Below are 16,691 nucleotides of genomic sequence, written 5' to 3'. Positions count from 1 at the left end.
TATGGGACTTAACAGCTGAGGTCATCAGTCCCCTAGAACGTAGAACTACTTAAACCTAACTAATCTAAGGGCATCACACACCTTTCGAAATGTGATGCTACAGAAGAATGCTGAACGTTAGATGGGTAGATCACATAACTAATGAGGAGGTATTGAACAGAAGTGGGGAGAAGAGAAATTTGTGGCACAACTTGACTAGAAGAAGGGATAGGTTGGTAGGACATATTCTCAGGCATCAAGGCATCACCAATTTAGTACTGGAGGGCAGCGTGGAGGGTAAAAATCGTAGAGGGAGACCACGAGATGAATACACTAAACAGATTCAGAAGGATGTAGGTTGCAGTAGGTACTGGGAGACGAAGAAACTTGCACAGGATAGAGTAACTTGGAGAGCTGCATCAAACGAGTCTCTGGACTGAAGACCACAACAATATAACTTATCAATAACCAAAAAACAGAGAAGGTATTCTGCTATCACGTAACTATATTTCCCACCTCATCACTACCAAAAATAATGAGACAAATTAGAAAATACAGAACCTATTAAGAACGTTGTAAGTGCCATAGCAGGGAAAAAAATGGAAATGAACGTATGGCATCGTTGGCCGGGAGGCCCCATCCGGGGAAGTTCGGCCGCCAAATGCAAGTCTTACTGTAGTCGACGCCACAATGGGCAACTTTCGCGCCGGTGATGAGGATGCAATGATAATGAAGGCAACACAACATCCAGTCCACGAGTTGAGAAAATCCCCAACCCAGCCGCGAATCAAACTCGGACCCGCTTGCATGGAAGGCGAGTGCGTCAACACCCAGCTAACTAGGCAAACATAGCAGGAAACTGACCGTAAATAAATGCCAATAAGAAAGTTTCTGTTTCAAGTGTCATTATTTGTGGTAATACAAGTACAGAAATACAATAAAACTATTTTAAGCAGTGGAACAGTAGTCAACAAACACAATTTCTCATTTCTTTCACACTTTCCAGAAGAGAATAACAACAGTAATTTCATGAAAAACGTCCTCTTTTAGAACTCCGTTCTTGGAATCAGATGCTGCAAAGTTTATCTTAAAACTCTCTGTTGTCTTGAGAAACTGGCAACATCGCCAACAGGTCTTTCTGTTTTGCTGCTGATTAACGTGGCTGGTCTTCCAGCTAAAGTACGGTGGCGTACACTTGCCAGTCTTTCCCCTTTTGAATGCACTGATCTGGTTCCATTCTTCCGTTTCAGAGTAAGAATTTTTAATAGTTACTTTAGGAGAATGAGTATGACAAACCTGGTTCATGGTGCATTTTGAGATCTTGCACTCCTGCACCGACAACAATGTTTCAGTAGCATTTTTTAAATAGAAGAGATCAACTGCATGCTCTGGAAAAGTATTTGAAACTCCTGAAGGGAGATATGCTTGGCAAAAAGACCGTGCACCTGCTAGAAATGAATGTCTGAAACATTTTTCCACGAGTTTACACTTGGAGTGATTCTAGGGACAGGCAACAGTCAACCAAGAAGATAATGGAAATAAAATGGGTTTTTTGAAGAAAAAATGGCACTTTGAACGTTTTCCATTTACTCTCTTTAGTTAATGTAAACAAATTCTTTAATACTATTCATTTGTGTCACATCACTGATCACTGACACACACTACACTGTACTACAATACTCCACAGTCCACCTACACACGCGTGCGCGTGCGTAAGCGCTCGCACACACACACACACATTTTCGGCTTGATGATACTTCTGCCATTCTATTGAATTATTCGTGTTTACCCCTTGGCTCATCTAAAACAGCTGAGTCACTACCTCGCCACAATTAATGTCAGATTTTGTCGATTGGATTTAATAGTAAGAGACGTGAAACACTATGGCAGTTTACAACTCAATGACAGTCTATTATAAAGAATGATAATTTTTACCATTTCCAGCTCTGTGTTATCTAAAAGATCCTTGGCTTTGTGACAACAATTATTTATCCGGTATTTTAATGAACTTTTGAAAATCTGGATTTTACTGTCCCTTTAAGCTCCTTGGGCAATTTAATGTACAAATTTAACTCTCTTGTATTCCCTTACACTCGTCATGATGATGATGATGAGGTCCCATACTCCGAGGAGCCTAGGGGACGATGCGGGAGATCCGCACCGCCGTCTTAGGCAAGGTCCTAGCGGAGGTGGTTTGCCATTGCCTTCCTCCAACCGTAATGGGGATGAATGATGATGATAAAGACGACACAACATCATCCAGTCATCTCGAGGCAGGAAAAATCCATGACCCCGCCGGGAATCGAACCCGGGACCCCGTGCTCGGGAAGCGAGAACGCTACAGCAAGACCACTCGTGATAAAGACCATTCATATTAATTTTCAAAATTTAGCTTTCTACATAGCCTGTGTATAAAGCCGATTACGAGCGTTGTTTGACATGTCTCGTAAAAATCAAGAAAGGGTGTTCGTAGACAGCTCACCTTACTCCTGGACGCAGTCTCCTTTGAGTGACATGCGCGTGGTACAGCTACCCTCCAGCTTTTTCATCCCACTGGAAAAATGTTTTCTGTCAAACTCTGCAAAATGCTCTTTGACTGCAAGTATCACATCCTCATCTGATGAAAATATCTTACCTGAAAGTCAAAGTATCAAATTATTAAACAGAATGGAGTCACTTGGGGCTGTCTGGTGAATAGGGTGGATGAAAAACCGTTTTATAGCTCATTTCACACACTTTCGCTACTGTTATCTCTGATGTGTGACGTTGTGCATTATCATGGTGAAAGAGAACTTTCTCTCTGCTAATCTTGGTCTTTTTGGCAAGTTTTGAACGATCCAGCAATGAAGCATAATAGAGTCCAGTTATGGCTTTGCCTGCTTCCGAGTAATCTATGAGGTCTATTGCTTGGAAAACCCCTTTCGCCGGCCTTTTTCCATTGTTTTGACCACCGTTTTGACTCAGGTGAGTATTAATAGATCCAGGTGTCATCAAATGTCTCAAATCGGCGCAAAAAGTCTTGCAGATTACAATTAAACGTCGGCACACATTGTGTTGAAATGTTGTGTCGGATGCCCTTCTGGTCGACTGTGAGGTGTAGAGGAACCCACCTCGCATACGGATTCCTCATAGCCAGTTCTCCAGTCGAGATGCCTAAAGTCTAAGCGGTGTCACGAATTTTTATGCGGCGGTCTTGCATTCCCATGTAGTGGACTTTGTCAATGCTTTCCTTAATGGTGACCGCTAGAGATGGGTCGTTCGCGAACTAACTGGTGCAAAAGAACGGTTAACCAAGATGAACGGAAGGAGCGAGGAGTGAATTCTAAGGAACGGTCTTTCATAGTTCACTTCGGTCGCGGCTGTCTACTTATAGTTCCCAGAAACGGGAAACAGCCGGCCTCGTTCCCGCATCGGCACGCCGGCCGGTCTCGTTCCAGCCTCGGTCCCGTTCCCGTCTTGTCTCGGTCTCCCTCGGCCGGACTCGTCCTTCTTCGCGTGGCCACTCGTCGCAGTTCCACTGCCGACTGCCCCTATCTAGTGTAGTATCGAGTTTTTCGTTTCGTTCGCTGCGCACGACCATTCTAGATGTGTTTCAAACCTTTCTTGAACTCTGAACTTCAGGCTCTTTTCGTATTATATTCAGCATCCACGAACGGTAATTAAAATGTATTTTATAATTACTTAAATTACGTAAGAATTACATTGTATGTAATACATACATCTTTTCAGGTAACTAAAGGGCATATCATCTTACTTCATTATTTCGATAAACAGCAGAAGACATAGTTACAAAAAGGCAAGTTTTTTAGTTATTACACATGCAAAGGAAGTCGGCACGATACACACGAGTGGCCATTTCCGTCCTTTTTGATCCAAAGTAAAACAGCATTTTCGTTGTTACGGAAGGCAAACCGACTTACAAAGGAATGAAGCCCGCGCTCCATAATCGAGTGTCTGGTCTCATATTTTGTAAAGAGAATATATCTTCTACAGTATTATTTCACTGGTGCGGTGTGGTGCGCGAAAAATCGGCCCCGGGTACTGGACTGCTCATTGCCGCCCACGAATTTGTAATTTCTTTACTGCCTGATTATTAAATGTTTATCTATTCTGCTCGTTGCGGTCAACAAATCGTATGTAATCAACGAGCGTTCTGTACTCGGAGCCGGGTTTTTGTGCGCCACCTTCTATTATTTCACTGCGATTATTTCACTGAACGAGAGGGTTTGCAGAATTACGGAATTACCTGTAGAATGAGAATTCTGTACCCTCTCCTGGCGCCTTCCATCTTTCAGTCACTTATGCTACAAATAAATACACAAATGAAACGGTTTCAAACAGAACGATCACCAGAGAACTAATTTCCAAGGACGGACGAGTTTGCTAATCTCTAGTGTCCACAAGTGGATGGCCACTGCTCGCATCGTCTTCGGTGCTTGCCCGACCACGTTTAAATTCATTAATCCAAAAGTACATGATCTTCAATATGAGGCCTAGCCCTCGTGAACTTCATTCAATTCTGTTTTAATTTCTGCGGCAGAGCTACCTCTCAAATAAACATATTAAATAACACCACGAAACTCTGTTTTCTCAATATTCAATCGCAGTCGACACAGTGACCAACTCAGACGGTTGTCAGTAATGAAGTGAACGCCGTACATTGTTGAAATTCTTTATACGATCCTTGGACTGATCAAGCTTACCAACCGAAACGGCACAATAAAAATGTTCCGTTTTTCACAGAAATTTACCAGATGTACCGTAATTTAAATTTGTTTCATGTTTCCTAGTGTTGGGCGTGGTGGCAATGGCTATTACCCAAAGCCATCTGAAAGTAGTATAGCGTAACCCGTGCGGGCCACGGCATGGCCTGCAGTTGCATTAGAATCAGCTGACGCGGCCGCGCCACACGTGCCGAGTGCAAACAGTGCTTCAGCGCGAGAGACAGGCAGGCGTGCTAATGGACGGAGGTCGTGCCGCTCGCTGTGGCTCTGCCGCCTGCTCACACCTCCCAGCAGCTGCAGTGATGGCCAGCGAGGGCACCATTATACATTCGCGTCAACTAAATTATCTTCTGCCGTCAGCAGACAGATCGACAAATAAAGATTGGTCCGACAAAGTCTGCGATCGCACGTCGGCACAGCTTCCTGGAGGGCAGCAGGTGAGTATTAACGTTCTAGCAAACTTTTATTTCATTCTTTTTTTTCTTCGTGAACCACGGTACTCTGAAAATTTCCTTTCTGCTTCGTATTCTGCGTTAGTCCTCCTAGGTGGACTAGGTAGTTGCCTAGGGCGGCAGATTTTAAGAGGCGGCGGGTTTAGGCGCTGACTTAAAAAGCTGTTACTGTTTCAGACATTTTACTCACGACTCTTGAAGAGAGAAGGCAAACCGAACTCACACTGAAATAGATATGAATGTCATTGGCAACAATCAAGTAAAATTTCATGAGCGGTCTGGTCAGATAACGGAAAAAGGACTGGTTTTGTCTTCGTTGTGATATTACTTCGTGACAATGTGACTAGATTAGATTAGATTAATACTAGTTCCATGGATCATGAATACGATATTTCGTAATGTGTGGAACCAGTCAAATTTTCCAATACATGACATAATTAAGTTAATATAACAACTTTCTATTTTTTATTATTTTTTTTATTTTTTTAAATTTATATCTAAAAATTCCTCTATGGAGTAGAAGGAGCTGTCATTCAGAAATTCTTTTAATTTCTTCTTAAATACTTGTTGGTTATCGGTCAGACTTTTGATACTATTTGGTAAGTGACCAAAGACTTTAGTGGCAGTATAATTCACCCCTTTCTGTGCCAAAGTTAGATTTAATCTTGAATAGTAAAGATCATCGTTTCTCCTAGTATTGTAGTTATGCACACTGCTATTACTTTTGAATTGGGTTTGGTTGTTAATAACAAATTTCATAAGAGAGTATATATACTGAGAAGCTACTGTGAATATCACTAGACTCCAGCTGTTATTCTGATTACATTCTTTTGTGCAATAAATGCTTTATTCCTCAGTGATGAATTACCCAAAAATATGATGCCATATGCAAGCAATGAGTGAAAATAGGCGTAGTAAGCTAATTTACTAAGATGGTTATCTCCAAAATTTGCAATGACCCTTATTGCATAAGTAGCTGAACTCAAACGTTTCAGCAGATCATCAATGTGTTTCTTCCAATTTAATCTCTCATCAATGGACACACCTAAAAATTTTGAATATTCTACCTTAGCTATATGCTTCTGATTAAGGTCTATATTTATTAATGGCGTCATACCATTTACTGCACGGAACTGTGTGTGCTGTGTCTCATCAAAATTCGGTGAGAGTCCGTTTACAAGGAACCATTTAGTAATTTTCTGAAAGGCATTATTGACAATTTCATCAGTTAATTCTTGTTTGTCGGTTGTGATTACTATACTTGTTTCATCAGCAAAGAGAACAGTATTCAGTGTCGTGCATCCTCCTGTGGCAAATACCGTTGTTGCCAATTATGTTTTGTGATGGGAGACGCCACTTACACGAGTAGCCAGTGTCAACACTCAAATAATGTCCATTCCAACTTTTTCAAAGATAATACCGCCATTCGGCCACTTAGCAGGCAGTTCAGTTTAATTTGAAACTATAAAGAGCGCAGTTGTTTAGTGTTTAGTTTGTGATTTATATTTTAGCATTAAGTTGAGTGACTGTCTGAGAAGCTTTAAGTGGTTCTCGTTACCGGAAATTCGCGAGAGATAAGGCAATAAAGAAAAAGGAAATTGCGATCTCTAAAAATCAAACACGGCCAGCTAGTTCTAGTTCGTGCTCGAGTCTAGAAACTTCAGAGTGTAATAATGAGGAGAATTATAAGTGGTGAACAGGACCGCCAATAGGGCAGAGTGTGGTTCATCTGAGTCAGGGGTTTCCGATGTTAGAAACAATAATTTCGGCACGAAAATAATTATTTCAGTTGATCCAAATGACGCATGTAAAGCAAATGATGACAGTGATTCAGTTTCTGACGATCCAGCGAACTGGATTATAAATGAATTTTTTCACGATCATATCGCCATATTAGGTCATGTGGCACAGAAAATTAATTTTGATTTCAGTAATTCATGCAGGCAGTATACAGACTTTTCGAGGTACTTAAATGAAGGTTTGTTTTTCAGAACGATGAGGAACGGTGAGAAACAACAAATACTTTTTTTAGTATACTCTCAAAGCAAGGGTAGCGTATGTTGTATCCCATGCTCATTGTTTAATGGAACATCCCAGTTTGCAAAACCTAATGAGGGATTTAATGACTGGAGAAACAGTCAGTCCTCATCAACTGTCCATGAAAATTCAGTTGAACTTAGGAACTGTTTGTTAACTTTAAAAGCTTAAGAACAAATCGCGAGATGAATAGGTAAAAAATTAACACCTGAGCTTGAGACATGTAAAATATTGGGTAGAAGTGTTAAAACGAGTATTTGCTGTGATCAAAAACTTTTCCATACAAGGCCTGTCTTTCAGAAATTTCGAGATGGCACTACATCCAAAAGGAGATTTCTATCCTTTTGTAGCTAAACATACATGACTTCATGGAAGCAAAATAAAAGAGAGCACATCATTTCCTCCTTTTAAAACGTTTGAAGTTCTGGCAGAAAGTGCGGTGAAGTATATTATGGATGAAGAAAACTAGACTATACCCACCCCATGTAACATATGTGGACCAGCCGAGCTTTGTTGTAAAGTATTTACTAAAATACGGTCTACTTTCTGAAAGATTTATCTGTTTTTCTCCAAATTCAGGGCATACAACAGAATAATTACCTGACTCGTTAATAAATTTATGAAATATATATAATTTGGACATTCAGTTATATGACAATGCAAGAAGTATGACTGGCACTTTGGCACTTGCTCTGGTCTCCAAGATAGAACTGAACAACTGAATCATCTCGCAGAGTGTACTCCGTGTGCGGAGCACTGCCTTAACTTAGTACACGGGTTCAGAACCTTTCTTAGGCCATTGCCTCTAAGTTGCAACTAGGCATAAGCTAGCACCCAGCACCCCCCCCCCCCCCCGCCCACACACACACACACACATTTTGTTGACCCCTCTTCCCCCACATTATCACCAACTTCACCACCTCACTAAACTGTAGAATGAAATACTTTTCTAGGAACATTTCTATTTTCAAAATGATGAATGGTGAACGATATTGTGTGTGTGTGTGTGTGTGTGTGTGTGTGTGTGTGTGTGTGTGTGTGTGTGGTGTTACTCACAACTCCTCCTCATATAAGAAAGATAACTATCCGCAGTGACGGTAGACTCCTGGTACAAACCATACTTCCCCTGCATTACTCCTCTCCATTGTGGCACTTGTTAGACGTGAAAGTTGCAAACCCATTTAAAATCAACAAAGTTAAAATGTGTGCACTATATTTATTGTTCGTAAACCACTTGATTGCTGCTCTCCTAACTTCTGATCTGGCAGAAATTGGAAGACTTCAGGCTGTTAATACTTTGTGTCTGACCATAGCCACTAATAGTAATAGTATTAATAATGATGATGAATAATGTGCACAGCGCTATAGTCGCCCTTATGTAATTATCGCTGTGTTGTGCTGTCAATTAATTCATTTATCTGTTTCGAAACGAGTAATGAAGCAATTTCTGGACTACGGCAGGTACTATTTACGATTTGGAGAAGATAGTTTGTCGAGATATTTAGCATTTGTTACCTGTATGTCTCACTTTTATCATCAGTGACTTACAGGACAAAGCATAACATATGTGTGGTGAAACTAAAGGCTTCATTAAGATGCGATGCGAGGAATGTGTAACCTCCTTGCATTAATGCTACTAATTGGGAAAAAATACTTATGATGGGTTGTATAATCAGTACTAGAGTCTCACAAAACTGTGCTAATAGCAATGATCTTTTGAAAATAATGTAGTTTCTTGACTGAAACAGAATGTAATGGCTTAGTTTTTACCCCTCAGAAAATTTCATTTTACCCCTCAGGTGGTGATTACCCCTAGGTTGGGAACCATTGACTTAGTAGGATCGTGTGCGGCAGAGTGTTGTCCTCAAGCGGCTTCATTTTTCCCTTCGTTGAAACAAATTTACACTTTGTTCTCTGCTTCTACCAGCCGTTCAGTTTCAGTAAAACGACCTTCAGAAACAAACCGGTCTGGCCATTACAGAGCCTGGGTAGAAATACTGTCAGCTTCGGAAGTTATTCAGTGCGATGAAACTCAAAAGGCTTCGTTAAGATGTTACGCGACTGGAATGCTGAGCTGTCTGCGGAGTCTCTAAACTGTGACAACGAGAAATTTTTGGTCAGCAATATTGAAGAGATTTAATGCTACAAATAAATTCTTGCAAATAGTTGACGCCGATAGTGAGAGAGGATCTTTCTATATACGATAAGTGTAAATACGCTGGCATCGAAAAGAGTAAGATAAATATGTACAAAATAACTACAAAAAGGAAAAAGTCAAGCTTTATACTACTTTTGAAGGAAAGAAAGATTTTCAGGCAAACACATTTGTAGTTCTTGTAGACATGCTGATATTTAACTGGAGAAAAGAAAAATATCTTTCGAAGAGCTTTAAAACAATTTTGAACTGCTAAATATTTTCTTAGTCGAGACGATATTGTACTATTGAAAATGCTAGAAAAATGGAACAGCCTTACAAAAAGGACTTGGAAGAATTTTTGGGTCATGAGGTTATTCACTCTAAAGCATATATAAAAAGAGCAACGAAATAAAAATCACCTCTGCAGGTACCTTGCCTAGAGAGTAGCGTGAAAACAGCGTTCAAGGTTTCCTAATTTGGAGATTGCACTAAGAATACTTTTGTCAACCTCTGCAACCAATTGTTCGGCCGAACGCTCTTTCTCACTCCTTAAGAGACTCAAGAATTATTTGCGATCATCCATGTCACAAGATCTAGTCAAAGTCTTGCCCTCCTCGTCATGAATTCTGACGTAACACAGCAGGTAGACTATGAAGACATGATAGACGAATTTGCTACAAAGAAAGAACGCCGTAAACAGCTTTGCCTGACTCGAGAGTGGTGAGTTCAATATGCATTTATTTATCATTACTATTAGCAACAGCAGCAGCAGTCATAGTACTGTTATTTACAGATGTAAGTTACTTAATGGTACATTTATGCTGAAGTGAGAGACGGAAGTATTTTTCTCTGTTTAGGGGCGGTATATAGCTCAATTCACCCGTAATTTCGTCTGTCAGTTCTCATACGTATAAAACAGGAGTTTGTTAGTGCATATCGAATGTCACACATTTCGCTGTATTGTAATTAAAATTATTTCATGTAAAAATTTTGTGAAATATTATTCCATATTAGATCATTTAGAAAAGTTCACTTCCCATCTTTTAAGCTCCTCCAGGGCTCTGATTTCGTGCGCAGTACTTCACTAAAGTAAGCTAAACAAATGTGTGTATCGAGCTCCGTGCTAAGATTTCCGGTGTTATTCTAAAACCATATTACTTCAGCGCGTAGGCTTCCACGGCCAGTGTTAATTTGCATAAAATCCATTTAATTTAACTTAGCTAACTTTGGTTCCTAGCAGACCAACTGTATGAAAATTCAGGTTTAGTATCTGAGCCTATACTTTTTTTCTTACCATGGTACGTATGCTTTTCTCACTAGCTTTGTTTTGCACCAGTTCATATAGAATTTTCTATTACATTATATTATTTGATGTTTTAATAATTCTGTCTGGATGATAACGTTTTCCTACAAAGAATCAGTAAGCACTTATATACCTCATTCGCTAGAGCAGCAGTATCGCTGAATTTTGAGAGTTCTGTAACAGTGGTCAAAATATTTCGTTTACGTCAGAACGTAGACAAATGTTAAAACATATTACCTGTCAGGAAATGGCGAGAGTATTGATTGTTCTGCTGATGGTCACTATGAACAAATAAAGCATATATTAATCAGGTTTTCGAGAATCTCTAACTCATACGAGAATTTCTTGAAAAAGTTCACTAAGCAAGCGAGTTAACGTTGTAAAGCATTGAAAGGTTGTCTGTTAATACTATAAGTTTTCCATTCCTGCAACACATTTGTCTTAAACGTTTTATGGGACTGTAGATATCTTGTACCAAGTACTCTTGGCGTCAAACGTAATTGTAGCGGGAAGAGAACCACATACAACTGAAATTAGCTACTGTGACTGAGACGGCTTACTTCCACGTGGCAACGGTGTAGCCAAACATGTTTAGGGAAACTCTACGGCAAAAATTAAGAAACACAGATTAGTAACAATTTACGATACCCTTACACCGTTTGCGAGTGATGTTGAAGAAACCAATGAACTTCTCGTTGAAAAGGATGTAATGCAAGGTGACTGTATATCTCGAAAAATAATTCCAGCAGTCCTAGAAATATAAATGTCTAAATTGAATGGACACTGTCTTGAAAGGAGGATATAAGATGAACATCAACAAAAGCAAAACGAGGATAATGGAATGTAGTCCAATTAAATCGGATGATGCTGAGGGAATTAGATTAGGAAATGAGACACTTAAAGTAGTAAAGGAGTTTTGCTATTTAGGAAGTAAAATAACTGATGATGGTCGAAGTAAAGAGGATATAAAATGTAGACTGGCAATGGCAAGGAAAGCGTTTCTGAAGAAGAGAAATTTGTTAACATCGAATATAGATTTAAGTGTCAGGAAGTCATTTCTGAAAATATTTGTTTGGAGTGTAGCCATGTATGGAAGTAAAACATGGACGATAACTAGTTTGGACAAGAAGAGAATAGAAGCTTTCGAAATGTGGTGCTACAGAAGAATACTGAAGATAAGGTGGATAGATCACGTAACTAATGAGGAGGTATTGAATAGGATTGGGGAGAAGAGAAGTTTGTGGCACAACTTGACTAGAAGAAGGGATCGGTTGGTAGAACATGTTTTGAGGCATCAAGGGATCACAAATTTAGCATTGGAGGGCAGTGTGGAGGGTAAAAATCGTAGAGGGAGACCGAGAGATGAGTACACTAAGCAGATTCAGAAGGATGTAGGTTGCAGTAGGTACTGGGAGATGAAGAAGCTTGCACAGGATAGAGTAGCATGGAGAGCTGCATCAAACCAGTCTCAGGACTGAAGACCACAACAACAACAACAAATTGAATTCGAAGACAAAGAAAATCCAATTCTGGGAAATGGATTAATAACCCGTGGTTTGTTGATAATGGATTAATAACCTAGATTTTACTGACGGTATTGTCCTATTTCCAAATAATATAAAAGAACTTCAAATATTAGTTAGCGAACTTGACTTAGTCTGCTCTGAATTTGGTCTAAAAACGAGCTATAATAAAACAAAGATCATGATGAATGAAAGGACATCGGATGGAAATATATACTTCCCGCGCCCGGGTTCCCGGGTTCGATTCCCGGCGGAGTCAGGGATTTTCTCTGCCTCGTCATGACTGAGTGTTGTGTGATGTCCTTAGGTTAGTTAGGTTTAAGTAGTTCTAAGTTCTAGGGGACTGATGACCAAAGATGTTAAGTCCCATAGTGCTCAGAGCCATTTGAACCATTTTTTTGGAAATATATATGCTGTAGGTACGCAATTGCGAAGGATTACAAACTGTCTGTCTGGTTCAAGCTGTAAATATGAAAGAACTAAAACCAGAAATACGTCGACGAATTAAATTAGGGTGGCAAGCTTATGGAAGATAATCTTCAGTTTTGAAGTCTGAGATGTCGACTGACCTGAAGAAAGCAATTTTTGGCCAATATATACTACCAGTAATAACTTATGGTTGTGAGCTACGGACATTAAATGAGTTTATTGCCAGAGGAGTAATAGTAGCCTAAAGAAAAATGGATAGATCAATGGTGGGCTGTACAAATAATGACAGAAAGAAAGCAGCTGATAACAGATATACAGGATAATTCATCTAATCCTGGCCTTAGATCCCTTTGAGAACAAATTTATTTTTCACAGTTTATATTGATTAGCTCGTTGAAAATCCGTTCTGGCTAGCAAATAGGATTTTTTAAAAAATATATTCCATCTTTCATGTTTGTCCCAACTTAAAATATCGCACGCTCTCAATAGTTTACAGTAGAATGGTTTTCAATTAAGTGGGGAGAAGTCCACCACCGTCCTGGAACACGCGTACGGGGTGTATCGTAACGAATGGCGTACAAGCATACAGTTCAAAGTATACGATACTAGAAGCAAAAAGTCTTAGTAAACATGGATTCTAAAATGCATGCCTTAAGAGGTATGGGCACTTCTTCACCTTCGACAATAATGAAACAAATCTATCCTACTGCAAGCTCTTTGCTTACGACTTTTTGGGAAGAGTTAGTATGGATCAAAACAAGAAAAAAAAATCCAGTAAACATGGGTTCTACATAGCATCTTTAAGAGTTGGAGCTATTAGTACTCGTTCATCTTCGCTAATGTGAAATACATTTTTTCTATTGAACAAGTGCTCGAAGCTCTTATGGTGAGTGCTTTACAACTCATATATCCTGAGGCTTTTTTGCTTCTACTATCGTGTACTTTCAACTGTATGTGTTTACGGCGTTAATTATGCACATTCTGTATAAGTGTAACCCACACGCCGTGTCGAAAGTTCGTGAGAAGGCTTGGGATGTGACAGGTCAGGCCATTTCGACGAACTTACTACGCTGGAAACTCAAGGACAAACATTAGTTCAGCTAACTGAGAAATATAACGAGATCCTCACGAACCCATTGCTGACTATAACAGAATACACTGTCTCATATCACGTTAAATTTTAGCTGTGAACGCAAAGAGCAGACGATGACGGGGCAGGGAAGAGCCCGACGTGGATGTGTTGTTTACAAGAGCGTTACGACGCTCGTTATACCTCATCCCGTGCTAAGATCTTCGCCGAAAGATGATGCGAGCGACACTAGTCGAACCGTCTCTGTATTTCGACGACTTCACTCGACTGGAATGGCGAGAGTATTACATTAGTTGTTAGTCGGAACGTTCTCTTACTCGGCGAAGCGATGCGTTTTAACGTGCTGTGAACAGCTCAGTGATAGCGTTGTTCTCATCAAAATCTACAGTAAACCAATGCTAACAGCAATAGTTCAGGTGTACACGTCAACGTCAAGAGGAAGAGAAAGTAAATGAGGATGTTGAAAAGGTAATTCAGCATAAAAATAGAGATTATAATCCAATAACCTGGAGGAACTGGAATGCAATAGTACGGGAAGAACGGATAAAAGAGTTACAGCAGAATATGGGCTTCATAGTAGGAATGGGAGAGGAGGAAGACTTTCTGAGTTCTGCAATAAATTTTAGTTACTGACAGCCAATCACTGTTCAAAAACCACAAGAGGAGTAGATCTACTTGTAAAAGGCCCAGAGATACGGGTAGATTTCAGATAGATTACATCAAGATCAAATAGATATTTCGAAATCAGATATAAGATTGTAAGGCGCACGTAGGTGCAGATATAGACTCGAATTTCAATTTAATAAAGAGTAGACTGAAGTATAAGAGAATCGTCCGGAAGGATAAACATGGAAAGAAGTGGGATATGGAAATTATCTGAGGCTATAGATACTGAGACAGTGAACAGCACCATAGGCACTTGAGCAGTGGACATCTCTAAAAAGGACAAGTACGGGATTTGGACAGAGAAAACAAGGAAGTTAACACCAACGAAACCTTAGGTAACAGATGAAGTACTTCAGTCGATCGAAAAGAGAAGGAAGTGCAACAATGTTCACGAAAACACAGGAATACAGGAATGTAAGACACTTAGGAATGAAATAAACAGGAAGCGAAGAGAAGCCAAGGTTAAATAGTTGTAAGAAAACGTGAAGAAATCGAAGTAGGCTTGGTAGTTGGAACGTCTGATTCAGCAAATTGAAAAGTAGGAACAAGCGTCGGTTAAATTAAGAGCAAGGACTTCAGTATTAATAATGAAAATGTAATTTCATTGTCGTACGCAGAGGAGGGAGCAGATAGATGGAAAGAGAACATTGAAAGCTTTACTAGGGGGAGGACCTGTCCGGTGGCGTAATGGAAAAAGAAATGGAATTCCATATGGAAGACACAAGAATTACAGAGATTAGCAGAGCTGTGGGAGACTTGCCATCAAATCAGGCAGAAGCCACAGATAACATTCATTCAGAATTCCTAAAATCGTTGGGGGAAGTGGGAACCAAACCAATATTCAAGCTAGTATGTGTAATCAGTGAGACTGGAGACGAACCATCAGAGTTCCAGAAAAATATTATCCACAGAGTCCCGAAGATAGCACGGAGATAAGTGTAAGAACTGTCGCGCAGTCAGCTTAGCGACTACTGCACCGAAGTTGCTGACGAAAATAATATGCATAAGAATGGCAAACGAAATTGAGGATCTGTTAGACGACATTCAAAAAAGAAAGGGAGAGTAGAGCTTGAAATCCCGTCGACATCGAGGTCGTTAGAGATGGAGCACGAATTCGGGAATGTTTCAAGGATAGGGAGCGAAATGGACCGTGCTGATTTTCGGCGTTTCCAAACACATTTCGTTTGAACACTTAATATTCACATTTGGAATAATAAGATCACAAAATCGCCATTGAAGATTCTTGATAAATAAAAAGAAACGAAATGCTTATTGCACAAAACAAACTGCCTTTCGTTTAGTTGCAAAGACGGACCACTCCTCCGTGAACAAAGGTGCAACGGAGGAACCACGGAAACTAGAGGAAAATAATATGAGTGCGATATGACTTTAGTTATTAGAACCTATACTAGTGCTGTAGTTTTCTGAAGAGATATAGTCTTATAATGTACATTTTCATTATCGATAGGGACAAGTTTTCGCATTTCACTCTGAGGAATAGTACTATGTACGGTATTCGGGGCCCGTGTAGTAGTTGAGATCTACGCGAGTCTTAGCGAGATTTTCCGAAGGCGTTCGTAAGTTCATAGTAACTGAAATACTCCCTTTGGTGCTGGAGACGGCTGGAGAATTTACTGCTGCAACAATACTTCGCTGCATAGTAGTCCACCTTCATCTACACTACTTGCATACTCCGCAAGTCACCTTACGTTGCGTGGCGGGGAGCACCCTGTATCACTAATAGTAGTTTCCTTTCCTGTTCTAATCGTAGTTAGACCGAGGGGGAAAATGACTAATTTCTCGTATCTTATCTTCGTGGTCATTATGCGCAATGTGTTGGCGGCAGTAGAATCGTACGGCAGTCAGCTACAAACGCCGGTACATTAAAAGTGTTTGTCGAAAAGAACGTCGCCTTCCCTGCAGGGATTCTCTTTAGAGTTCCCGAAGCATCTCCGTATTATGTGTGGTGTTCGAATCGACTGGTAACAAATCTAGCAACCCGACTCCGAGTTGTTTCGGTGTCTTCCATGAATGCGACCTGTACGCAACCCAAACTCTCGAGCTGCACTCAAAAATAGCTCACACTAGCGTCCTGTAATTTATGCAGTTTCCCTTACAGATGAACTACACTTTCCCAAAATTCTGCCAGCAAACCGAAGTGGACCATTCGGCTTCCCAACCACCATCCTCTCATGCTCGTTCCATTTTCATTACGCTCAGATACTTAAACGACGTGATTGTTTGAAGCAGGACGCTACTAATACTGTACCCGAACGTAACGGGTTTGTTTTTCCTACTCATCTGAATTAACTTACATTTTTCTATATTTAGAGTCTGCTGCCATTCATCAC

The 16,691-nt window shown here is 40.1% G+C and overlaps 1 protein-coding gene across 1 annotated transcript in view; it reads left to right on the top strand.

The window, feature by feature from the left end:
• The first annotated feature begins 4,768 nt into the window (after positions 1-4,768).
• LOC126354881 (sodium-coupled monocarboxylate transporter 1) overlaps positions 4,769-16,691 on the top strand; it is a 481,393-nt gene continuing 469,470 nt past the window's right edge. The window contains exon 1 of the mRNA XM_050004927.1: positions 4,769-5,140. The gene's annotated coding sequence lies outside the window, so the exon portion shown is untranslated. The remainder of the gene's footprint in view (positions 5,141-16,691) is intronic.

This window comes from Schistocerca gregaria, chromosome 3 (assembly GCF_023897955.1).
Source record: "Schistocerca gregaria isolate iqSchGreg1 chromosome 3, iqSchGreg1.2, whole genome shotgun sequence".
NCBI classification, from domain to species: domain Eukaryota; kingdom Metazoa; phylum Arthropoda; class Insecta; order Orthoptera; family Acrididae; genus Schistocerca; species Schistocerca gregaria.
Note: the sequence above shows the minus strand (reverse complement) of the source record. Positions and strands in the feature narration are given on the sequence as shown.